The sequence below is a fragment of the Cenococcum geophilum genome, assembly GCF_001692895.1.
Source record: "Cenococcum geophilum 1.58 unplaced genomic scaffold K441scaffold_1, whole genome shotgun sequence".
Lineage (NCBI taxonomy): Eukaryota > Fungi > Ascomycota > Dothideomycetes > Gloniales > Gloniaceae > Cenococcum > Cenococcum geophilum.
In genome coordinates this window covers 1,947,121-1,973,162 of record NW_027137559.1, presented here as the reverse complement: position 1 = coordinate 1,973,162, position 26,042 = coordinate 1,947,121, and positions in this window count along the sequence as shown.

The window sequence follows — 26,042 nt, the reverse complement described above, 5'->3', positions numbered from 1 at the left end:
CTAGGGGCAAAATCGGGCTCTCGACGGTGTTTATTCGCCTACTATTCTATCGACCTCTAAGCTTTTTCCAGGTTCTCGCGGGCTACTATTTAGGCCTCCTCCAATCGTTTGGCGTACTATTAGGCCTTAGTATAGGATAGCTTCTTTTATATAGTTTAGGGTTCTTCTAGCCTTTTCCAGTTAAAGCTTATACGGGGTAAGTATCCTATTTCCAGCTAAATCGGGGCAAACCCTGTAAAGTCGTAGGGTAAAGTTGCTTGCGCGTAGTCCATTAAGGGTAGTAGTTTAGACCAATTATCCTAGAAATAGTTAATAAAGGGCCTAAGCCTCTAGTCCAGGTACTAATTTATAATCTCTATCTAACCGTCTATCTAGGGGTAATAAGCCATAGAAAGCTTTAGCTTAATACTTAAGATCTAGGTAAACTTATTCTAGAAGGCTGATATAAACTATAACCTATAATTAGATATAATAGTATCTAGTAGTCCGTAGATTTAGTAGACGTAATAGACATATAGCTAGGCTACCTCTTTAGCATCAATATTCTTATAATAGGGAATTAAAAACGGGCGTTTACTAAAGCGGTTAACTATAACTATAACTATATTATATCCGTTACGGTCCCTAGGTAGTTTATAAAAGTCTATAAAGATATGCTACTAAGGGCGCTCTAGTATTAGAAGTGGCTTAAGTAGTCCTAGGGTCTTATCCCGTGGGATTATAGCTCTCTAGTAGTCTTCGCAGTTCCGTATATATTAATTAATATCTATAACTATTTTTGGCTAGTAGTAGCGGCAGTTAATAATTTTACGGGTCTTGTTCTTGCTAGGGTATGCCATAAAGACTTAGCAATAAGCTTTGCGGATTAGTTTAGTCTATAGATTATTAATATTAGGGACTATAAGCCGCTCCTAATATAGGAGCAATCCTTCCTCCGTCTTAAAATTGGGGTCTCTTTTTACAGCTTATTTGCGGAGGGCCCTTAAGGTATTAGCCGTGCAGTTTGTAGTTAGGAGGCGGTTAATTAGCCCTATTAGCTTATCTAAGGACTCCTCTATTGGTACTAGCTCGTTTTGCTAGGAGTCTAGCTCCTTAAGGATCCGCGGGTTAAGCTATTCTGGATAGAAGAGGGCACACGTCTAATATTAGGTCTTTAGCTTATCCTAGGGTTCTATATCTTGTTCTCTTTGGGTTAGGGTATTAGCCTTAGAGTTTTACTTACTAGAACGATATATAATTATAAAGAAGAATTAGGAGAGTATTTTGGCCCACTAGGCTTATTATTTAGTAAGCTACTTTATAGTTATAAAGTACTCTAGGGCTTTATAATCTATATATATCTTAATCTAGGAGTTTATACCTTTAAGCTCTACACGCTATTAGGAAAGTAATTAAAGAATAGCTAGTATTTCTTTATTATGTACTTTATAGTTATACTTAGCCAGGTTTATTATCTTTAAGAAGAAAACTATAGGGTACTATTTACCGTCTAGATATAACTGTAATAGAATTCCCACTACGACCCTATTAGAGGCGTCCGTTTCTAGCATTAATTTAAGATCTAGGTTATAGTAATAAAGGATTAGGGAAGAGATAAGCCGATCCTTTATCTCTTTAAAGGCTTCTATATAGCTATTATTAAAGATAAAAGGCGTGTCCTTCCTAGTTAGTTGTATAAGAGGTTTTACTATAATTCTGTAGTTATAGATAAACTAGTGGTAGAAGTTATAAAAGCCGAGGAAGGATTGAATTTCTTTTACTATATAAAGGGGCTTTTAGTTATGGATTGCCTCTACCTTCTTAGGGTTAACCTTAATTCCTTCTATAGTTACGATAAACCTAAGGTATTTTATACGTTTTACTCTAAACTCGCATTTCTTAATATTAACTTATAAGCCTACGTTCCGTAGTCTCTCCAGAACCTTCTTAATATAAATTTAATGCTGAAGTTTATCGTCTAAGTATATAAGAATGTCGTTTAGGTATACTATACAGAATTCGTTAAGGTAATTAAAAAGAATATTATTTATATACCTTTGGTACGTAGCTAGTCCATTTATTAGTCTAAAAGGAAGAACTTTATATTTATAGGAACTATAACGGGTACAGAATGTTATTAAATTTTCGGATATAGGGTTTATCCTAATTTAGTAGAAAGCTTAGCGGATATTAAGTTTAGTAAAGATCTTTATCTAGCTTAGACGTATAAGGGTTTCGTTAATTAAAGGAATAGAATACCGGTCCTTTTAAGTAATAGCGTTTAGCTTTTAATAGTTAATATAAAAACAAAGGCCTCTATTAGGCTTTTTTATAAACAGAATAGGGGAAGTAAAAGGGGCTTAACTTAGCTTAATAAACCCTTTATCCAGGTTATTAATTAAGTACTACTTTATTACTTTTAGCTTATCCATTAATTAATAGTAGAGGGGGCTATAGCCTAGTAAGTTATTGGCTTCTAATTAAATCTTATAATTATATATCTAGTAGGGGGGTAACTTATCTAAGGCTGCCTTTAAGAATGCATCCTTATAGTCTGTATAAATAGTAAAAAGGAGGCGTTTAACTAGTTCCTTATTAGTTTCCTTAGCTAGCCTTTCCTCTCTATTATTAATAATTCAGTTAATTTTATATAGGCTTATTATAAAGACCTTATTGTCCTTCTAGTATATATTAAAGTGGAACGCTATAGCGCTAATTACGGCGATATCTACGGTAGGGGGGTTGCCTAACAATAGGGGCGTATATAACTTTAGGGACTTTTAGGGTACTGGCGTTATTATTACTCCTTTTAGCTCCTATTGCATCTTTCAGAAGTCATCCCTTATATCCTATTAATACGTTCTTTTCTATACTAGTTAGATTCGTGCAATTTAGACGTTATCTATATTACTATCTATCCCGCTTTTATACGTAGAGTCCTTTTTAAATATAGCGCTTTAGGAGAGTATCTTTATCGGTATAGAGTTCTTTCCAGCTTTACGGCGGGCGTCTTCTTAGGTAAAGGCTAGGTCACGGGCCCGGACATCCTACTAGTAGGTAGGGTTAGCCCTTACGGCTAGTATCTTATAGTTAGTTCGGATCTCCCTAATAAAGAAGGGTAACCTTAGTCTATCCTCCGGCTAAATAAACCGTCTTTATTATATATTTAACTAAATATTAAAATAGGACATCTATTTTCGTCTAAGGATTATATTATAGGACCCCAGGTCTAGGATGCAAAAGGGGATACTATATTAGCGTTGTCCATTAAGAGCGATATATAACTTTAAGACGTAAGTAACGGGCCAACCGGCTTAGCCGTTATAGCCTTTTACCTAAATAGGCTTCTCTAGTCGGATAGCTTTTATATTTAGAAACTTGGCAACATTATTTATATAGGCAGTATTTGTAAAGGCGAAGCCATTTGCTCTAGTATTAATAAGGGCGGTTATATTAACTCTATATCCATTTTAAAATACTGTATATAAAACCGTAAAATACTTTCTACCTATTAACTAACTAAGATTAATCTCTTTAAAATCAATAGGGTACTCTAGGGGGGAGTCTTTCCCTAAAGTTCTTCTTTTCCTAACTTATTAGACGTTTCTCCTTCCTCTATCTCCTTAATATTGCCTATATCCTTTAGCTCTGGGCAGGATAAGGCAAAGTAACCCTACTTATTACAGTTATAGCATATAGCCGAGGTAGGGTTAATTAGAGTATTACGGCGAATACTAGTTAATAGCGTAGTACGTAACTGGTTGGGCGAGGCTCGCTAGTGCGTAGTTATAACCGCCTTTAGTATAAGAGCAGTCGTAACTTATCTTCCTGCTTTAGCTCCTATAGGTATAGCTAGCGAGTTTTAATTGTTACGGAGTTGCTTCTACTAATTAGGGCGGGCGTTAATCCGCTTTAGTCCTAAGTCTAATAATAGGTAATAAGCTATAAGTCTTTTATAGGTTGGTAGGTTATCTAAAATTATAGCGATCTTTTCTTATAGCCGGATTATTAGCTTATTATATAGGTCTAATCGGTAGTTCTTAAGGGGAACCTAGCCTTCTCCTATAAGGTATAAGAATTAAGTCTGGAATTTAGCAAAGGGTTAGTTCGGTTTTATTATTAGGCAATTATAGTTATAATAGGTATCCCGTACTTTATTTGGGTTAACATAAATAGCCGCTAGGTGCCGTATTATCTTATTAATAGATATAAACTGGATAGGGGAGTCGTCCTTAAACTTGGCTTAAAGGTGCCGTTAGGCGTCCCTAGTAGTTTAACTAAAGAGGTAAAGCATTTTTGCTTCTTTAGAAAGGAAATAGTTATAGTTAACGCGGAGCTTTCCTTATACTTAAATCCTCCAATTCTTAAAGGTAGGGTCTATCCCATTAGATAGTAGTAGGGGGTTAAGGAGCTTAACGGACTTTAATTACTTCATTATTATATCCGTACTCCCTAGTATATCACATTTAGTGGAGTAAACAGGTCGGCTAGGGCTTTAAAAAGGGGAAGCTGGGCTATTTTATAGGGCTATAAGGCTTTCTAGAATCTCTTATAGGGTCTTTTATATATTTCTCGCTTTAAGACAATCGGCTTCCTAGCTAGCTGCGAGGGCGCGAATCTGCTCGCATACGTCTACAGCGTTATTATTGTCTTCAATTTCTGATCCCAATTGGATCTCAGGTTCTTCTCGGGTAGAGGCAGCTCTCTTAAATAAGCTTACTTTAGGTGCTATTATTAGCTTCCTAAGGTTCGTTAGTATTATACGCTTTAGTTTCGATTCCGGGGGTACAGGTCCAGTCCTATCTAGCTTATAAGGTAGGATATTATCCAGGCCTTCCCAGGCAAGGTAGGGTAAGCTTAGTATAATATTACGGCTCGTATAAATGCTTCTAAACCGAAGCTTATAGAATACTGTATTACAAAGATACTAAGCTAAAGAGAAGGAAAAGGGGTCGCCAGGACCGATGTAAATAAATATATAGGGTAAGCCGCCAAGGCGCTAGCTTTAGGCGGGCCAATTGCAGGTCAGCAGAATATAGCAGAATTTGGCAGGTAACGTACGATAGCGCCATTACACTTAATAGATTTCCATTGCTAACTTTAAGCTTTAATAGTCTAGGCCTAAGTGGCGACATTCCTTTAATGTCCTTAACTGCTACATCGCCTAGGCTCTCTCTTATTCTAGCGCAAATACTAAATAACTTAGCTAAATTTAAGACTATACTACGGCCATCTATACTACCTATAATTCCTAGTAAGCTAGCTAGTAACGCCTAATATAAGAGTAAGGTTAGTATACTAAGGATAGGGTGCGGGATAGGGGTAATAAGAAGAAGATTGCTTTTTATTATAGGAAGGAGTTCGCATATACGCGTTAAGTTTTAAAAAAGCATAATATAATACGTTATTAAGTAGGTTACCCTTTAGGTACCTAGCGGATAGGTAATTAATAGTTGCCGTAGTAAGGTCTTGGTAGTTCTAAACTATACTAACTAGCTAACGTCTTTGTTTATTCTGGGCTTAAGCGTATTTTTATAACTATAAGCTTATACCGCAAGAGCTTTATTAGTATTAGTTTAGACCTAATATTAGTATTAAGCGTTTAAGAGTCTCTGCTCTAGCTATACCTTATTATTCTACCCTTATTTTTATACCTACTTATACGCCTACTAAGGGATTTAGATCCCATTCTTATTAGCCATTACTTAATAGCCCAATAGATACTAATCCTACTCCTAAGGGTAAGGTATAGTAGCTTTTTAGATTAGGTATTTAGGATTTATTCTTATATATAGTAGCAATTAAGGACCTTAATTAGGTACTTAAAAAGGCCTTATAAGGCTTTTAGAAAGGGCTTAGAAGCCCTAGAAACAATATTCCTAATATAGATAAATAAATAGGAATACAATTTTAGCAAAATGCCCTATTAACTCTACACTATGTATATATAAAGGCTAAGGACCTATTCTACCTTAGGCTATAGCCCTATCCCTATAGTTTCTAGAGCCTATCTATTTTATATCCGATTTAACCTATTTACTTTTTTCGCGAGCTTTCTTCGTAGGTCGTGATAATACTATAGTATTAAAGCACTTTCTACAATTTATAGATTATAGACTTTAGTCCTAATATTCTTTTAAAATATCTTTATAATTTAAGGTAATCCTCTAGTTCCTATATAGAGTCCTTAGCAGACCCGCGGAGGATAGGCCGGATAGGCCTCTCAGATAATAGACCTATTAGCTAATAGTATCTGGAGACTATCTGGATAGTCTCTGGATAGTCTTAGCAAAACCACCTAATATACTTACACTTGTAATGCACCCCCCAATATTAAATAAATAAATTTTCTATTAGTATAGATTTATAGAGCTTATAAAGCGCTTTAAAATTGTACCACTTTTATCTAAATATCCTAAGGATAAGTAATATTATATAGATATAAGGCTTAAGGGGAGCTCCGCACGAAGCTCTGCATAAAGCTTTTATATAGAGCCTCCGTAGTAGAGCTGTCGTACGTAAAACCGTCGTACGCAGAGCCGTCGTGCAGAGCCTCCGTATATAGAGCTTCGTATAGAGCTTTATGCAAAGCTTTATACAGAGCCTTAGTAAATACCTTTAGCTTTCCTACTAATTAGATATCTTCTTTCTACCTTTTTATTTATATTTCTCTTTATATAAAATACTATAAAGTAAAATAAAAATAGGAAAAAAGAGAGGAGACCCAGCAGTTTAAATTTAGTAACTTTTTTCTACTCCTTATTATCCCCTAGTTTTATAATCCGATCCTTACCCTCTAATACTCCCGCTACCGCCACTATAGGCTAAGAATTTATATTATACGACGAATATTAAGCTCTATAATCCCGCCACTTACAATTTCTACAGCATCTACTATAGAACCCTAGGAGACTCTGACATTTAATAAAGGGGTAAGGGCCTACTAGACGATGTAGAGTTGCCGTATAAGCCTTATAAGGCTAGTATTAATTAGCTCTCTGCCTTATACAAGTAATATAGGTTACTTATAGTTATATTTAGAGACCCACGGCTCTAAATTAGAATTGCATTTATATATAAGGGCCTCCCTATCCATACCTGCCTTTCCGACACACCCCCAACCCAAGCCTCTATATTAATTGCTAGTAAAGCTTCTACCCTCTCCTATTTATCCTAAGAGTAGTTAGTTATATAAGTATATTATATAGAGAGGAGAGTTTACTTATAGTATGGCAATATTGCCGGAGAATCTATTATACGGCAGGATGAGAAGTATACTAGACAATTATATTTCCCGATTCTCAATAAAGGACAACATTAGTGGGATTTAAACTTATAATCTATTAAGTTTAAAGTTAGCATATATTTACCTATACCACCTATACGCCTTTAGTGGTTACCTTTTGCCTAAAATTATTTTATTTATATACCCCTCTACTCCCCTTTAGTATTATATAATATACCCCTTATATACTTTCCCTTATACAACTATAAGAGAATACTTAGAATCTTATAAGCTGCCTAGTCCTTCGCACATTCTAATACCTTAAGTATTTATAGAGTAGTACTCGTACAATGTTATGGAACGCGACATTAAGAACCTAAAAATACTCTCTTTAGCTTATCGCTTATTCTAGGTATTAAGAGAACTTTAATTGCAAGCTATAAGAGTTGTGGAAATCTTATATACTAAAGAGGCTGGCTTTACTATTAAATAGCTGTTATATAGCTATCGAGCGGAATTAGATTCTTATTAATATAGTTATTAAACTTATCCAGACTTTGTGGACGAGTATATTTTAAATAATACTAAAGACGAGCCTTATAGAAGGCAGAGAGGTTTTCTTCAGACTCTAAAGGCGACTTTTAAGTTTTCTTAGTTATATACAACATAGTTAAACCTAAAAGTATTGCTTTCTCGCAGAATCTCTCCTAGAGCTTTTATACGCTAAAAAGCTTCTTTTCTCCTTTAACGATAATATAATTATTCCGATCTTTTAAGAAAGCCGTATAATACTCTAGGTTAAGAACTCGTGCCGCTAGATAGTAGGGTAAATTATCTAGCTTCTTAACGTACTTTATAAGCTTTTCCTTAGTATATTAGAGTTAAGGAGTTATAAACTTATCCTTAGCCTTAGTAGCTATTACCTATAGGAAAGCTAGCTAAATAAATATTAAGAGTATCGTATAATATACTAATGCGGTCTATATTATATCCTTAAGAATATTAACTAATTCTAAAACCCTTTCTAGTGTTATATAATCTCCTTAAAGAAATAGAGTTGCTTTGTGGAAAGATTAAAGGAAATTATAAATTATATAAAGATGTATCTATTCGCTTATTAAGAGGATATTATCCTTTAAGTTATCCTTATAATGCTCTACATAGAGTTAAAGCCTAGCCTTTACCTTACCCTTTAGAGCTATATATAGCATAAGAAACTAGCTATTCTATCTTATACGGTTATTAAAAGGAACCATTTTACTAGTATGTTTAGTAAACCATATTATATAGTTAGCTAAGCTGCGGATATAAACGATATAGTTATAAAGCTTTCCCATTAGCCCTATAATATTTTAAATATTTTTACCTCTTTTACGCTTTTCGTCTAATACTAGCTCTAATTCTTTATCCTTCTTTTTCTTTTTTTTTAACTAGCGGTAGTACTTATTATACAACTTCTTCTTCCTCCTTTTCTTCTTCGTCCTATTCCTTATCCTTTTTATTATATAAGTTTATAAGCTTCTTATCCTTTTTTAAACTAAATAGAAAGGCCTAAACAATAAGATTAATAATGTGCCCCTAACAGCGAATTTTTTAATACGTTATAATCCAGTTAATTTTATACTTAAGGCTAAGCCATTAGCTAATCGTACGATAGAGAATATTATTTAATCTAGTATTATCGCCAACAAGAGCTCTAATCTTTATTTTAATGCTATACTTAATAAAAACCGGATAAAGCGCCTCCTATTAATCTATACTACTCTAACTAGACACTATATAAAGGGCAATTAAGGGGCTCCGGTATTTATCCTAGATATTAATAAAGCTAGCACAGATTCCGAGAAAATGGGAATAACTTAGAGAGGTCTAGATATCCACAGCAAGGTAAATATTTATTTTTGTAGATTAAAGTACTTTTTATATAATATCTTAACTCTTAGTAAAGTGTTTAAGAATCCAGGCTATAATTATTAAGTAGTATATAAGGATAATTAAGGGTACTTTTTAATTTAATGCTTTTACAAAAGTATAAAACTCTGGCCATTCCACATATAAGAAGGGAAGCCGTCGTACGATAATTAGATCTAGAAGTGCTTGCTTTATAGTATTTTAATATACTATATGCTTTAGAACCTCACCCTTAAGACCTTAAACTTCTCCTCTTGCTAAAAGCTTTTAATATAGTTCTAAAAGAGATCTCTCCCCCTAATCTTTTACTATCGTACGCTCCTAGTTCTCTACTGGATTCCATTTAATATTATATTTTTTAAAATAGCCTTATAATCCAACGGTTGAGAAATGGTGTCCTTTTAGGTCTTAAGGAGGACAGTATTTACAAAAGTAGCCTTTCTTTATATAAGCCTTTTCTTCCTTTATTACCGTACGAGTATATTTATAAATTAAGGAGACTTGTCTTAAGATCTGTGTTATATAAGTAGTTAGGATTAAACTAGTATTAGCTTTAGTCTTAACGCCGTTTAAAAGGGCGGAAAGTGTGTTAACTTTAAAGGAATTATTATCATTAAAGTTTTCGGGGTAAATTTTACTAGTACTAGCCATATTTATAGCGTCGTATAATAGGGGGTAAAGATTTAGTTTTATAGTTAAAAAATTTTGCGGATATCTAGATGTTATCCGGATATTATTCAATATCCAGGCTATTCTTAGATAGGATTATTATCCACCTGACCAAATAGGATAATCTATCCTCCGCAGGTCTAGTCCTTAGTAGGCTAGCCTAGCTATTTAACTTTAAATTAAAAAACTTTTACCGCATATACAGCCTTACCAAAAGGTGGCGCCGCACTTTAAAACTTACGCATACCCATCTTCCTATTAAAAACAATCGATTTTTAGACTCTCAAGACCTAATTCCTACTGCCTAGCAAGCTAGAGGTGGATTTATTTGCCTTTTTACCCCCTTTTACCCAAGAGAAAATTCTCTTAAGGGGTAATCCTAGCTTATAAGCGAGGCAGGGGTAGGAACACCAAAACATTAAAACATAGACTTTTCCTAGGTTTTTCTTCTATAAAAAGTAAAAGCCTAATAAAATAGGGGGTGTAGGTATTTTTCTATATCTCCTTTAGTCAGATTTTCCTTAGTAAGAAAATGATTGCCTTTTTGGGCTTTTCTGCTAGTAAAAGCATAACAAGTCCTTTTTTTTAGTAGATTTTTCTACTTCTAATAGAGAAGAAAATAACTACTATAGTCTTTTTACCTAGTTTTTCTACTACTTTTTAGTCTAATTTCCCCAGAAGCTTTCTAGTAGAGTTAGTAAGGAAAAAGGATATAGAAGGATAGTAAAAACTAGGAGGGCTTTTTACCTAGTTTTTCACCTCTAGGCTAGGAGATAAGAGACCTAAGGAGGTTATTATCTACTAAAAAAACTAGGAACCCCCCCTATAAGCTATAAGCTATAAGCTATAAGCTATAAGCTATAAGATACAAAATGCTAAAGGTAAAGGCTACTAAGCCTAAAACAAAGCCCCTTATAGAGATAAGCGACGACGAATTCTTATCTACCTCTTCTACTTGTTCTTCTCTATCTTCTCTATATCTATCTAGGAAAGATAAAGATACAGAAGAAGAAGATAAGCCGCCTCTAGCTTATACAAAGAACTAAAGAAAAAGAAACTACCCCCTATCGTCTTTTAAAAAGATAGCTAAAACCTAAAAAGAAACCTAGTAAAAATGAGGTCCTCTATAGCTAGTTTATACTTCCCCCCTCCTTTAAAAAAAATTCCTATAAAAGGCCCTAGAAAGCCTAACCCAGGCCTATCTAAGGCTAGAAGGAGAAAGTAAGAAGTAAGTTAAACATATTAGGGACGACGTGTAAAGAATTATAGTAGGAGAAAACCCTTCTATAAAGGAAACAGAAAAGGAAAAACAGGAGACAGATATCCTCAAAGAACTAGTAGAAGAAGTAAGAGCCCTCCGCAAGGAGGTAGCCCCTAAAACCTATGCAGAAAAGTTAAAAAAGGGCCTCTCTTCTTCCACTTACTCTCCTTCGTCGTCGTCTCCTCCTTCTACCACCTCTCCTTCTTCTTTACCCCCTACCTCCTTAATTCCCTCTACTAGTAAGGTAGCTAGTAGTACTACCAGTTCTATAAGCCCTACCTCTACTAGAGGGAAAAAGAAGTAGCTATAAGAAAGAGGACTAGTCTTAGTTACAGACTAAAAGGACCAGCCTCTAGACATCTTCTCTATACGAAATACAATCAATTAATAATTTATATCTAAATTGCAAACAGAGAAGCTAGTTATAGCTTTTATAGCTAGAACCAGAGAAAAGTAAAATATTTTCCTTACAACAACAGAGGAATATAATGCAGATTTTCTAATTAAAAATAAAGAAGTCTGGTCTAGCTGCTTCTCCTTTAAGAAAGAACAAAAACTAGAGCCCTAGGCTTAAATAGTAGCTTATAGCATCCCTATCCCCCCTTTCCTAAAAGAAGGAGGCTCTAAACTTCTAAAGGAAGAAATAGAGACCTTTAATCCTATTAGGATACAGGGACTACCTAGATGGATCTCTTCTAGGGCAAAGAGATATAATCCACAGACTAGGTTCGGCTCTATAGTATTTACTATAGAAAATAAGGAGAAAAGACAGGAAATCCTTAAGTAGAAGGAAATCCTAATTACAGGGGTAACTACTAAGGTAGTTAAATACCTAGAAGTCTCTCCTACTATACAGTATACAAGCTGCCAAAAATTTGGCCATATAGGAGATAGATGCTCTACTAGGGCCTATTGGTTTTGTGTAGCAGCACACCTATCTAAAGACCACTCCTATTCGAGTTGTAATATAATAGGTAAGCCTTGCGAGCATACTACCCCTCTTTGCATTAATTATAAAGAAAAACACTTTGCTACTAGCAAAGACTGCCAGTCTCTTAAAGCAGCTAAGTTAATATACCAATAAGTATATACTTAGAAGGTTCTATATAGAAAGAAGAAGAAATCTCCCTAGCTTCTAAAGCTAGAGGAGAAATCTCCTTTATACAGCATAATGTAGGGAAAAGACAAGAAGTATAGCAAACCCTACTAGAAATAGGATTTAGGAGAAAAATAGATATTATTCTAGTACAGGAACCTAGTACCTGGAAAGATAGGCAAAAAGGATCCTACTTCTCTATTCCACATCCTGCATTTAATTTTATCCTCCCTAGTAATCTAGCTATTCGTCCTAGGGTAGCTATCTATATAAGGAAAACTAGTTCTAGTGTTCTATAATATAGAAATAGGGAGGATATCTATAAAGATATAGATACTATAGCACTAGAAATCTATGGCCAATTTAAAAGATTTTTATTGCTTAATATCTATAACGAGAGACAACTAGATAAGAACTCTAGAACCCAAAGAAATAGTATAAGTACTATCTCTAGAGCTATTCTAGAACTAGAAATAGACCTCCCTTTTATACTAATAGGAGACTATACCCTACACTATACACGGTGGAATGCGCTAGCGAGGAATCCGACTAGAGAGGCTAAAGAACTAGTAGACTGGCTAGACAGATATAACTGCTAACTACTAAATTTAAACAAATAGGAAAGGACCTTCTATAGATCCAATATAAGGGAAAAGTCTATTATAGACCTAGCCTTCTACTTAGGAAACCTTTAAGAAAATACCTGGGATAATTGGACTATAATAAAAGATATAGGATCTGATTATAAGACTATAGCATTCTCTCTATTTACTAGAGAGACACAAAGATACCTAAACCCTCTTCGAGAAAATCCTTTCTCTATAAAAAAGGCAAACTGGGAGATTTTCTCTACTTCTTTAAAAGAGTAAGTTTTAGAGCTAGAACTAGAAGTAAAACTTTTAGTACTAGAGGAACTAGTAGGAGAAAACCCCTATATAGAGATAGGAGAAAAAGGCCCCCTAGCCTCTCTAGAAGATTCTTATAGACCTAGGGATAGAAGCTTAAGTACATTAGTAGATAATCTAGTAATAGATCTTACTAGCTGTATAAAGCTAGCAGTAAAGAAAGCTATCCCTAGATCTAGAACTTGTAAATTCTCTAAACTATGGTGGAATAAGGAGCTTCTAAAGAAAAGACAAAAAATAGCAAAACTAGGAAGACTTTAAGAGGAACAGCCTACTAGAAGTTCTAGACTAGAAGCCTGTAAAGAAGCTAAGACTAACTGCTAGGATAGCTTCCTAGAAAAAGCATAAGGGAAGGAGGTCTTTACTGCCCTAAAAAACACAAAGGAGAGAATATTGAGAATAATCCCTAGTCTACAGTAAAGTAAGGATGGGACTACTAGACTAGTAAAAAGCTTCGAGGACCAGTGCAAAGCTTTTATAACTACTCTATTCCTAAAAACCCCCCTTCTACTAGCTATATAGAGTGGAAGGACTACACAATAGACAATAAATAGGAATGGCCAAAACTAGAGAAAATAGAAGTTAAACAAGCAATTTTCTCTAGCTTTAATAAAAAGGCTCCAGGACCAGATGGGATATCTTTTATAATTTTATAAAAGGCCTACCCTATTATAGAAGATCTTCTATATAGAATCTATAGGATTTTGTTTATCCTAGACTATTAGCTAAAGGTCTGAAGAGAAGCTTAAGGAGTTATTCTCCCTAAAGTAAATAAGGAGGACTATTCCTTACCAAAGGCCTATAGACCTATTTCCTTACTAAACTGCCTAGGAAAGACTCTAGAAAAGATCTTTACTACTAGATTAGGATATCTAGCTAGTACTACTAGCTTACTTTAAGACTTTTAATTAGGGGGGAGAAGATAGCGGTCCGCAATAGACGCAGTCTTACTACTTCTAAATAATATCCAATCTAAAAATAGTAGGAAAAAAGCTAGACAAAGGATAGCTACTACGTTATTCCTAGATGTAAAAGAGGCTTTTAACCATATCTCTAAAAACCAGCTTCTATCTATCTATAAGGAACTAGGACTACCTATAGTGTTTATATAATAGGTAGCTACTTTCCTTAGCAATTGAAAGCTATAGCTCTCCTTTAATGGGCAAATATAAGAAAAAGTAGAACTAGAAACTGGGATATCACAGGGATCGCCTATATCCCCTATTTTATTTCTACTATATATACGCAATATCTACAGCATACAGACAGAAGGAGCCTATTCTCTTAGCTATATAGACGATTTTGCAATTACGGTTATATTAAATTCTGCTAAATCTAATTGCAAAAAGCTAGAGAAAATAGCGCTAGAGCTAATATCTAAAGCCAAAGAAGCTGCTATTAGTTTTGACGTTAGCAAAATAGAGCTTATACACTTTAATAGTAAACGTACTACTATAGAAGAAGGGTTAAAGCTAGGAGACGTAGAAATATCCCCTAAACCCCTAGTTAGGTAGTTAGGGGTATTCCTAGACTCTAAGCTTACTTTTAAACAATATATAGAAATACAAATCTCTAAAGCAAAGGCAGCTTTCTATTTAATTAGAAGGCTAGGTAATATATAAAGAGGTCTATTTCTATAAGCCCTACAATAGCTCTATATAGCTTGCGTTACTACTATAATAGACTACGGAGTACAATGCTGGTGGAAAAGCAAATCTAAAGACTACCTACTAGATAGGTACCAATCTCTATAAAATGAGGCCCTAAGACTAGTTCTAGGAGCTTTTAGAGGATCTCCTAGCCAAGCTATAGAGATTGAAGCCTCTATTCCTCCTCCTAGAATTAGATTTAAAAAGCTTTGCAATAACTACGCATTAAGAATCCTAAAATTTAAGGAAAACCACGTAATTAAGAAGGTCTATATAGAGGAGATTAACAAAGATAGGGACGAATTAGCAGCTAGTTCTAGCTCTAGTTCTAGCTCTAGTTCTAGCCCTAAAAACTCTACTATAAAGTACCTCTTACAGCCAGAGACATAGCTACTATCTCTAGCCTCTAGAGTTTTGCAGCTAATTCAAAATTGGAAAATAGAGAGAATCTCTTTAGAATGGCAAAAACCGTAGTCTCCTCCTATTTCTGCATCCTTTTCTATCTCGAAAGGTAGTAAGGAAGAAGCTGCACAAGAACATCTAAGACTAGTGGAAAATCTATAAGAATCCCTAGAGTAGGACCTAGTAGATATATACTATACAGATGGCTCTAAAGATAATAAATTAAATGTAGCTGCTGTATATAAAATAGGGGAGAGAAATAGGATTAAATACGCAACAAACTAGAACCTAGGACCCTATATAGAAATTATAAACGCAGAGATCTATGCAGTCTATAGGGCTTTAGAACACCTAAAATAATAAAGACTAGAAGAGAAATAAATCTATATCTTTATAGATAGCCAAGCGGCTATTAAGAGATTATAGCTTAATTCTCTTATAGGGGGGCAAGAACTAGTCTTTAAATTTTCGCAAAGCTGTTCCTATCTAGCTAGTAAGGGGAGCTCTATTAACTTTTACTGGGTTCCTAGCCATCTAGGAATCTATAGGAACGAAATAGCAGATAAGCTAGCTAAAAAGGGCCTTTTTAGAAGAAAACTATAATCTTCTTATACTTCCCTAGCCTATATAAGGAGAGCAGCAAGAGAAAAGATACTAGAATAGTGGAAAAACAACTGGCAATAGAATAAGAATAAAGGAAAACACTATACTAGGATCTGTAAAGGAAGTCATTCCTTTTCTCTTAAAGCCCCTAAGGATAAATATCCTAAAAGGCTATTTTAAATCCTTCTCTAAAGTAATAGGGGGGGAGGACGAAGATGGTAGATGCTTTAGGGAATGTAGAGCACTATAAACCCCCAGGCACCTACTACTAGACTGCAACCTATATAGAGAAGAAAAAAGAGAAATGCAAAAGAAACTAAGCTCTTCTCTCTCTCTAAAAAAGCTATTTTGTACACAAAAAGGAAGAGAGGCGCTTTTTCTATTCCTAAGTAGGACAGGGATAGCTACTAGAAAGTGGCTAATAACAGCAGGATCTATAGAAGGAGGTAACTCCTACTAGGCTTCTAGGAAAGAGATATTAGTAAGTAAAAGGATAGAAATACATTACAAAAGGACAGGGATAGGCGTTAGGACTTCTTATTTCTTATAGTTTTTTACCACTTTCTTATTCCCTAGTAGTTGCTTATAACTTAGTATTTTACTAAGGAACTATAAACTCCTAGTTTAGGGGCTTATAAACTACTAGGACATAGTTACTAGTAAATATTAAGCTGCCCTAAGGGATTTATATATATAGGACTATAGCGCCATAGCCTAGAGGCTGTATGCGCAGTATTATACGTAGTATAATACAACGGATATAAAAAAAAATAAAAAATAAAACTTTAAATTAAAGCTTATTCTTAATAGACTTATAGCATAGTATAGCTTTAACCTTATACCGCTCGCCTACTACCTTAGGGTGTTTAATTGGGCCTAGACGGAAGTTCTTTTCTAATAGTAGTCTATACTATAGCTCTAGTAGGTTTATATAAAACACTAAATATATATAGGCTATAGATAGGGGTAGCTAGAGACGGTAAGCTAATTTGCTAATTTGTTCCTTAATTTAAAAGGGAACTAGGTATCTTATATTAAGCTTTTTTAATAGTTAACGGGTTTTAATATTCGTTAAATGTAATAAAACCTTATCGCCTACTCTAAAATGCTTATTTTAGTGCTTACGGTTATACTAAAGTCTCTACTGCTCTTAGGTATTCTATAGGCTCTACTTTATATACTTCTATTACTCCTTTTATTTCTAAAGGTATTCTTATACTCTTTAATAGATGTCCTTAAACTTTCTAGTAGAATCCTATAACTAATTATATGGCCTTAGCCAGTAATTATTAGGTATACTATTAAACCTAAATAGTTAAACGCTATAGGCAATCTAAATTAGTGCATACTTATATAATACGTATTACTTTAAATTATAAGCGTACTCTATATACGGAAGTAGCTTATACTAGTTGTCTTACTAGTAGTTTAAATATATTTGTAAGTAAGACTCTAGTTCCTAGTTCTAGCGTTCTATTTACCTATTTATTTATAAATAGAAAGCTATACTATAATAGTGGTCTATCTTTAAATAAAAGCATAGATCCGACTAGTGCTGGCTTATAAAGACGCTGCCCCTATTAGTAATAATAGAGTGCGGCCAATCTACTTTAAGAAAGTATTTCTCCTTAATTAGGCTAGCTAGCGCTTATATATTAATCATCTTATTAACAGGAAGGTATTAGACGTACTTTAAAAACCTATTAATAAGTACGAGGACCAAATTATATATTCGTCCTTAGCTATCTTTAAATAGCGGGAGATCCGTAATAAAGTCTATAGCGTAATGCTATTATAGCTTACTAGCAGGGGGAACTAATTTAAGTAGACCCTATAGCTTATACCTACGGATCTTATATACTTAACACTTCTTATAATGGCTAATATACTCCTTTACTTCCTACTTAAGCCTTAGCTAATAGTATTTGCGCTAAAGTAATTCTACTATTTTTACTTAACTATAGTAGCCGCCTAGAGAATTATTGTAATTCTTTATAAGAATCTTCTATCGTAGATTTGCTTCTTATAGCACCTAAACCTTACTACCTTTACGCAGCAGGCCTATTAGGTCTAGTTTCCAATAGTAGCGCCTAACAGCTTCCTTTCCGTTACGTTTCCGGTCTACTTTTATATTAAAAATAGTATAGAAAGCGTCCCTCTATTACACCTTATAGATAAGATCCGTTAACCTTTTAGATAGTTTTTAGGTAAAAGTTATTTTATTTTATACTGCTTTAAGTATAAAACTAAATAATACCATAGATCTTGCAACTCTTTAATGCGTATATATTAGGAAGGCCGCTATAAGGTTAAAGTCCTTTAGTTATTATAGGGCTCTAATTTCAAATTACTCTATAGCTTCGCTATTAGTTTAAGGGGATAGCTTAATAATTAGAGATAGTATATTACTAGGTTTTAAGAATATATTAGGGACATCCTATCTAGGTATTTTTAGACTCTTATTAGTAACGGACCGGGTACTAGCTAAAATATTAGTGGAAACCGATAGGGCTTATACTGCCTGAGACTTAGTATATAGAGCTATAGGTACTTAAGCATTCTATACCTAGAGCTTATTCTATAATATAGGGAGTAAAATATCTATTATTTATTTTCCTTCTCCCGTTTTAAAGCCTTTGGTATAATCTAGCCGTTATGACGGTCTATTAGTAGGGTTGGCTTCCCCTAACTTATATTTAATCTTAAAATTAAATCGCGTAAGCTCCTTTACCTATCTAGCTTATTAAGGTATAAGCTCCTTTATAGTTATAAAGTAGCGTAGATTATAGTAATCTAAGAGTATATAAGTGGTATAGCTCGCGTGCTTAAGGTAGTATCGCCACTATTTAAAGCAGTTAACTATAGCTAGCAGTTCCTTATAGTGGGTATAATACCTAACTTTAGGTCCCTATAATTTTCTACTATAAAATACTACTAGTCTCTAATAGAGCTGGGTAGCGTCTAAATACCTATTAGGTTATAATAGGATACTAATAAAGGTAAAATTCGATGTATTAGTAACTATTATTAGTGGCTAATCTAGGTTAAAATGCCGCAGCAATAGAGCTTTTATAAACTTTACGCGTAGTTCCCGAAAGGACTTTTAAACCTTTTTAGGCTATAACCATAGCTTATACTATTTAGTTAGTCCCTTTTTAGTTTTCTTCCTTGCCGCCTTTAAGCTTTTTACTCCTTAGGTTAAGTCTTAGAAAGCTTTTATAATATAGTTAAATAGGTATTAGGCGATGTCTAAGTAGTTATAGATAAAGCGCCTATAGAAATTGGTAAAGCTTAGGAATACTTAAATATCCCAATAGCTTTCTAGCTCCGGCTACTCCTAAATTATCTACACCCGTACTAGGTCTATAACTACACCTATAGGCATTATAATATAACCTAGAAACTTAACCTACTTAGTGTTAAAGATATATTTTAACGCCTTAGCGTAGAGGCCCTAATTATCTAAATGTTCTAGCACTTTACAGACGTGTTACTCATGCTAATTCTTATCTTCTAAGTAGATTAAGATGTTATCTAAATAAATAATGTATATACAGTTAACTAGTCCCCCTAAGGCTCTATAAATATATAATTGGAATATTATAGGCGTATTAGCTAGCCCAAAAGGCATTACTAGATACTTAAAGTAGCCGTATTAGGTCTTAAAAGCGGTCTTTTACTTATCTCCTTTTTTAATACGGAGCTTATAATAGGCATCTTATAGATCTAACTTTATAAAGATCTTCGCCCTAAATAGTCGATCTAGTATTTTACTAACCAGTAGTAGTAGGTAATAGTTCTTAATTGTAATCTTATTAAGGCCGCAATAGTCTATATCTAGCCTTATAGTTCTATTTAATTTTAAAATAAAGAGAATTGGCGCGCCTACTAGTAACTTACTGGGCTAAATCTACCCCTTTTCTAGTAACCTATTAAGGTACTTCTATAGGATCTTAAGCTTTTTTTATAAGAGGTTATAGATAGAAAGGTTTAGTGGTTATTTACCTTCTTTTAGATTAATTGCATAATCGTACTCTAAGTTCTGTGGTAGGACTTTAGCTCTCCTACCTAAAAATACCCTTAGTAAGTCCCTTAGGCCTACTAGAATATTTAACAAATTAGGGCTGCGTTTATCCTCTATATTATTATCAGGTAGGTCCTAAAGCTCCCTTAGGATACTTATAGGCAGCGTTACGCGCTATAGTAGTTGCTTGTATATAGTTGCTACTATATATTATACCGTTTTATACGGTAGCTAATACAGGGTAAGGAATTCTTTAATATAGCGTTTAAGGTACTATAGTATATTCTCCGCATATTGCTTAAGCTATAGTAACCTATAATAGTTAAAGTATCTTATAAGATCATTAAGATCGCCGCCTCCCTATAATATCTTTGCGACCTATCTAGCAGTTCCCTATATGGTCTCTGTTATAAAGGGGTTATTATATATACTAGGCTCTATACCCATCTTACTATTAAATAGGGGTTAGATTTAATACTCCTTTGGGTATAAAGCGTATACTATTTTACCTAGGGCTATATTCTTTAGAATGTCCTTTAGGCTTATTAGTAATATACACCCTTCTAAATCTTTATTATTCCACTATTTAAAGGCTCCTGTCTTAAAGCGTATTTTAAAATATACTTTTATAAGCTAAGGGTATTTAAAAATAAGGTTATAATTTATAAAGTTAGCCGCCCAGAAGGGTTACGGGCTAACTACCTTAGTGCGGTTATATATATCGGCTACTGATACTATAAGCTTATAGGCACTATATAGTTTAATCCAATACTTATCTAGAAAGCCTATAATAGGTTTCCGCTACCTTTACAATAGGATAAGTTTATACTCTTTTACTAAATTATATTATATAAGATTAATTTCGGCGCCACTATTATATAGTACTTAAAACTAACGTACCTCGCCCGTAGGGAATATTATTTTTAGCTTAATAGTAATACGGAGAGTCTTTTCTTCTATATCTTACCCTAGTTGCAGCTAAAAGAGGTCTACGACTAGGGCTTTTCTTTTTTTTAGATTATTAGTGCGGTTATTACCCTGCTTATTTTTCTAATAGAATCTACCTCTAAAGTTTTCTCTTAACTTTTTAGAGTATTCCTATAAAGGTACCGGATGGGTATTAGGTTAACCCTAAAAGTCTTTCCCGTTATTTAAGGCTCCTAACTTTAACTCTTTTAAAGTTCTCTTTAAGAACGGCTTCTTTAAAGGTTATGTCTTCCCTATATTACTACTAGAGTGCCTACGCTTTTAGTGACCCCCTAGCTTCCTACTAGAAGAAATCTAGTTCCTTACTACATCTTTAGCGTTTAGAACTACTCGTTTAAAATCTATATATATAGTAATCCGCAATAGGGCTCCTATATAATTTATTTCGTTATAAATTGCTAGCTTAATTCTAGCCTAGATAAACCCAATCTTCTCCTTTTTACGGATGCTACCGTCCTTATTTTTAAAGGGCTTTAAATCTATTTATTAAGTATAAGTTTCTATAAAGTTTATAAACTAGCGGAAGTTATAGCGGTTAAGCTGTGTCCTATTCTAGAATAGCTTTATATTATTATATAATATAATATACGAATCTTAAGTCTATTTCTTTAGAAAGTTTTATAGCTATAGCTATATAGTAATTTACTTTTTATTAAGCTAATTAAATATAATCTAGTTTAGCACTCGGTCTTTAATCTTACTAATAATCCAGCGTATACGCTCTTTAGTATTATCTTATATTATTAGTATCTTAAAGAAGTTGTCTACCTTACGAACCTAATTGTCTAACTACTAGGCGTTAGGTCTATAGCAGGGTTCTAAACTACTAAAGGCCTTAGCTAGTTAGTCTATATCCTTTTTTTTTTATAGCGTAGGTAACTCTCCAAGTCTTCTATACCTTTTTAGGTAGGTATTAAGTAGCTTCTAGAAAGCCTTTAGCCTTAACTAAGTTATAAAAAAATTTACCTGGCTTAGATTAAACCCTAGTAGATATAGATTTGCCCTTAAAGGGTTCTAATATATTTATTAGTAGCTTCCTCCCGCATAGCCTTTGAGAGCCTTATAACAGCTTTCTAATATTTATCTTAAAAGAGATTAATATAGGGCTTTTAACCTTCCAAACTCGGGCCTAGGGAAGCTCCTACTATAAAGGTAGTATTAGTACTAGTAGCTAGTATAGGCTTCCTAACGAGGCTCGGGTCTTAAGTTAGTAGTTAGCTTAGATTACCTAAAGGGGTAAGCCCGCTTAGCTTGTAAGCAGTCTGTATATTACTACTATACTAATTATAGGCCGGTAGTCTTCCAGGAGGATTCCGGTTAGTTCCCTAGTTAGATATATTAATATATTCCTCTAGCATTTCTAGCTTAGGAGAAGATCTTAAAGTTACCTCTAGCGCTTAATCTTCTAATTAACCTGGGTAGGGCTAAAGGGGCTCTAATTACTTTCTAGCAGCGTTATAACCGTTATAAAGGGTGTTTACGTTTTCCTTAGTGGTAACTATAGGTATATAAGAGTCTTTAAGCTCCTAAAGCATCTAGGTATTAGGGCTCGTTTAGCCATTTTGCCTAAAGGGTTATATTATCGCAATCTCTCGCTATTAGAGGGACCTTCCTGCCTTTGCGCGATAGCTTTCTATAAGGTATCCGTAGAGTTTCCGTTTAGGTTATTACAAGATTTTTAAGGGAGGATAGTAGTTATAAATAAAAGATATAAATAAACAATCCAGTTTTTAAAGCCGACTACCCTTCTAAAAAAGAGTAGGAAGGATTTAAATATGAGGGGACTTTGTAGATAGGGGGCTATAAGGACACGATTGTGGAATAGAATAGATTAGTAAGAGAGACGAATCTTTAAGGAGGTAAGGCCTTAGGAATTGTAGAGACTATATTCTACGGGTACGTGCCTTTAGTACGTAACTGGCGACTATCTAAGGGGCGTCTAGGAGTTGTCCTAAGGGCAACCTAAGGTGTCCGCAATAATATCCCTTATATTAATACACGTCTAGAATATTAAAAGTAGCTTTAGTAAGCTATATAACTCATTATATACTTTATATAAGAAGTATAGCTATAAATATCGCGTTTATAAGAAGGATTCTAGGCCTTATTTTAGGGGTGTATACTTAAGATATTATATAGGTAGTAGGTTATATAAAAAGGTATATACTAATAGTATACTATTAGTTTATTAGCTAACACGCATATAGAAAAGTTTACTAAATTTAGAGCCGGTTATACCTTAGGGCAAAAAACGTGCGAAGTTAGCTTCTACTAATAGTCTAGCTAAAACGCCTATTAAGAAGGTATAATATCCGTGTATTAATAATACGGATATTGCTAATATCCGTATAGCTTAATTTTCGCACTATTTCTACCTACACTGCTACGCCTTCCCCCCCTATTAAGACTCCCACTTATAGTAGTACGTGCGGCTATAAAGGTACCCACTTTACCGCTGCTTCTTTAACTCTTTTACTAATTGCTAGTATACTAGGTGCTGCTATTACTGCTACCGCTTCTACTAGTACGGAATCTATTAGCGTATATTTAGCAATTGCTATTTTTACGCGTATTAATACAGTTTATAAATAAGTAACTAATATAGCGAAAAATATTTAAGCTATAGACCGCTAGTTAAATAAGTTTAGAGATTCTCTAAATAAGATAAAAGATAAGCTTACATTCTTACGATGTGGTGTTATTATACTTATACGCAATACTAGGCTACTAAATATTAAATAAGTAGATATAAGTTAGCTATTGCTACGGGTTGGCTATTACTACAGGTTTATAATAATAAAATAGTAACTTTTACCTTTTTACTACAATATATATAGGAATTAAATCTCTACCTTATATTTAATAGATATACTTAATTAATATTATAATATCTATATAAGCTAAGATAATAATATCCGCATAAGCTAATATAAAGATATTTATATATCCGCATTATAAAATAGCCTACTACTACGTTATATACTATATACTAAGGAGATTATACGCTAGCTAGAGTTAATTAATATATTAAGATAGAAACGTACTATAAGCCTAAGTATTTAAAAGTCCTCTAGTATTACGGAGTAAGTATAAGCGGCGATAATATATAGCAAAGTAGATATTATTAAGCTACGTATATAAACTGTATAATAAAGTTTAAACGTTATATAAGGAAAGAAGGTAGGAAAACGGGAAAAAGCGTATATATTATTAGCTTAGTTGCTTAGTTAATATATATATAAAGCAAAATAGGATTTAGGAAGTAGTCCTAGTAGAACTTGGTAGGATTTAGTAGAACTTAGCGGAATATAGTAGAATTTAGTAGAACTTGGCGGAATATAGCAGGATTTAGTAGAACTTAGCGGAATATAGTAAAATATAGTAGATTACCATTAGATTGTCGTAGATTACCATTAGATTGCCGTTTTTAGTTACTAAGTTAATGGAAATAGGTAGACGTGTATAAGGTGTTATAAGAGTATCCCGTAATAGTACTCCCCCTTTAAACTTAAGCTTTTACGAGATGGGGTTATAGTAGTTCTAGGTAGAGTTTATAAAAGTCTTTTATAGCTTATATAAGTTTTATAAAGTTAACGGGTTCTTATAAGGGTTTAGTAAAGCCCCTTTATTTTATAAGGTATATATATTATATTTCTGCTTATTATATTTAATATCGTTAATTCTTTTAATAAAGTACTCGTTCTTACTATCTACTTTAACTAATAGAGGAGGGTCCTATATTTACCTAGACAGGGCGTTTAATATAGGGGTAGTAAGGTAGAGGACTAATATATAGAATATAGGGTGAATTTTAATTATATTAGAGATCTTTAGTTAGTAGGCGTAAAAGAAGACAACCTTATTAACCTTATAAGGGCCAGCGTTTTTTTAATTAAGTTTCTTAGTAGGTTGTTTTAGATTTAGATTTCTTATATCTAGCTAGATAAAGTTACTAATTTAGTAGACTAGTGCTAGGGTTTATTTTTTATTTGCTGCGGCTTTATAAACAGATTAAGCCTATATTATTTTATTAGTAAGGAACTGTTATAGTTCCTCTATCTTCTTTATAAATTAATTTGCTTCTATAATTTATAAAGCGTAATAAATATTCACGACTTAGTTAATCGAGGCATAAGCATAGCAAGGAGGACGCATGCGAGTCCGTATAATTGGATTGTCTATAAACGAGGATCTAAAGCTAAAGAAAAGGAAAGGAAAAGATAAGTAGCAACGCGAGGAGTTATATACAATCCCCTAGTCACGTAAAAGTTACGTAAGCTCTTTGTCTACTATAACGTCTACTATAACTAGCGCTTTCTGTTAGTGCTGCCGCTTTCTATTAGTGCCGTAACATTACCTCCCCCCCCCCCCCGGGGCAAAAGCCTGCCCTTAGGCTTTATATATCCGTATTATGCCCATAGGGCGTTCTTATCTTTATATTCTTCCGGTAGCTTATTATCTTTGCTATATTAGCACTCTATCCACTTGTCTAGGTACTTTAGGGGTTCTAGTTTATTAGGGTAACGGCTATAGAATTCTTAAAGCTTCTAGGGACTGCTAATAAAGTTCTATATAGGGTACTAGGTAGGATCTGGGTTATAGCCTTTCCAACTAACACAGTACTTTAGCGTTTTCCTTACTAGTTTATAGGCTAGTACTTCTTTAATTTCCAATTTGTCGTCACCTTTAACTTAAATTAGTAGGTGAGGATCGTTCTTTTATCTAGGTAATAGGTTGTTTACGGCCTTTATAGCTTATCCGGCGAGAAGATAGGGTAAACCTTAAGTAAATCTAGGAGCTTTACTTTATATAAGTTGCCTATTTTCTTAAGGACCTTATACGGTTCTGCCATTTAATAGTCTAGCTTATAACTAGGCCGTTCTATTTTTTTGTTCTTTGTTATAACCTAGACCATATTACTTACAGTAAAGTTAGGCTCGCGCCTATACTTATTTACCTACTATTTTATTAAATTTTAGGCCTTTTTTAAGTTTATACGGGCTACTATTTAGGCTTCCTCTAAGCGTTTAGCGTACTACTAGGCATCCTTATAAGACAGTTTCTCGCGTATAGTCTGTAGTCCCTCTAGCATATCCCAGTTAAAGCTTATTTAGGGTAAGTACCTCATTTTTAGTTAAATAGGTGCAAATCCCGTAGAGTTATAGGGTAGGGTCGCCTAGGCGTAGTTTATTAGGAGTAGTAGTTCGCCCTAATTGTCCTAAAAGTGGTTAATAAAGGGCCAAAGTCTCTGGTCTAAGTATTAATTTATAACTTTTATCTGGCTATCTATCTAGGGGTAATACGCTATAGAAAGCTTTAGCCTAACCCCTA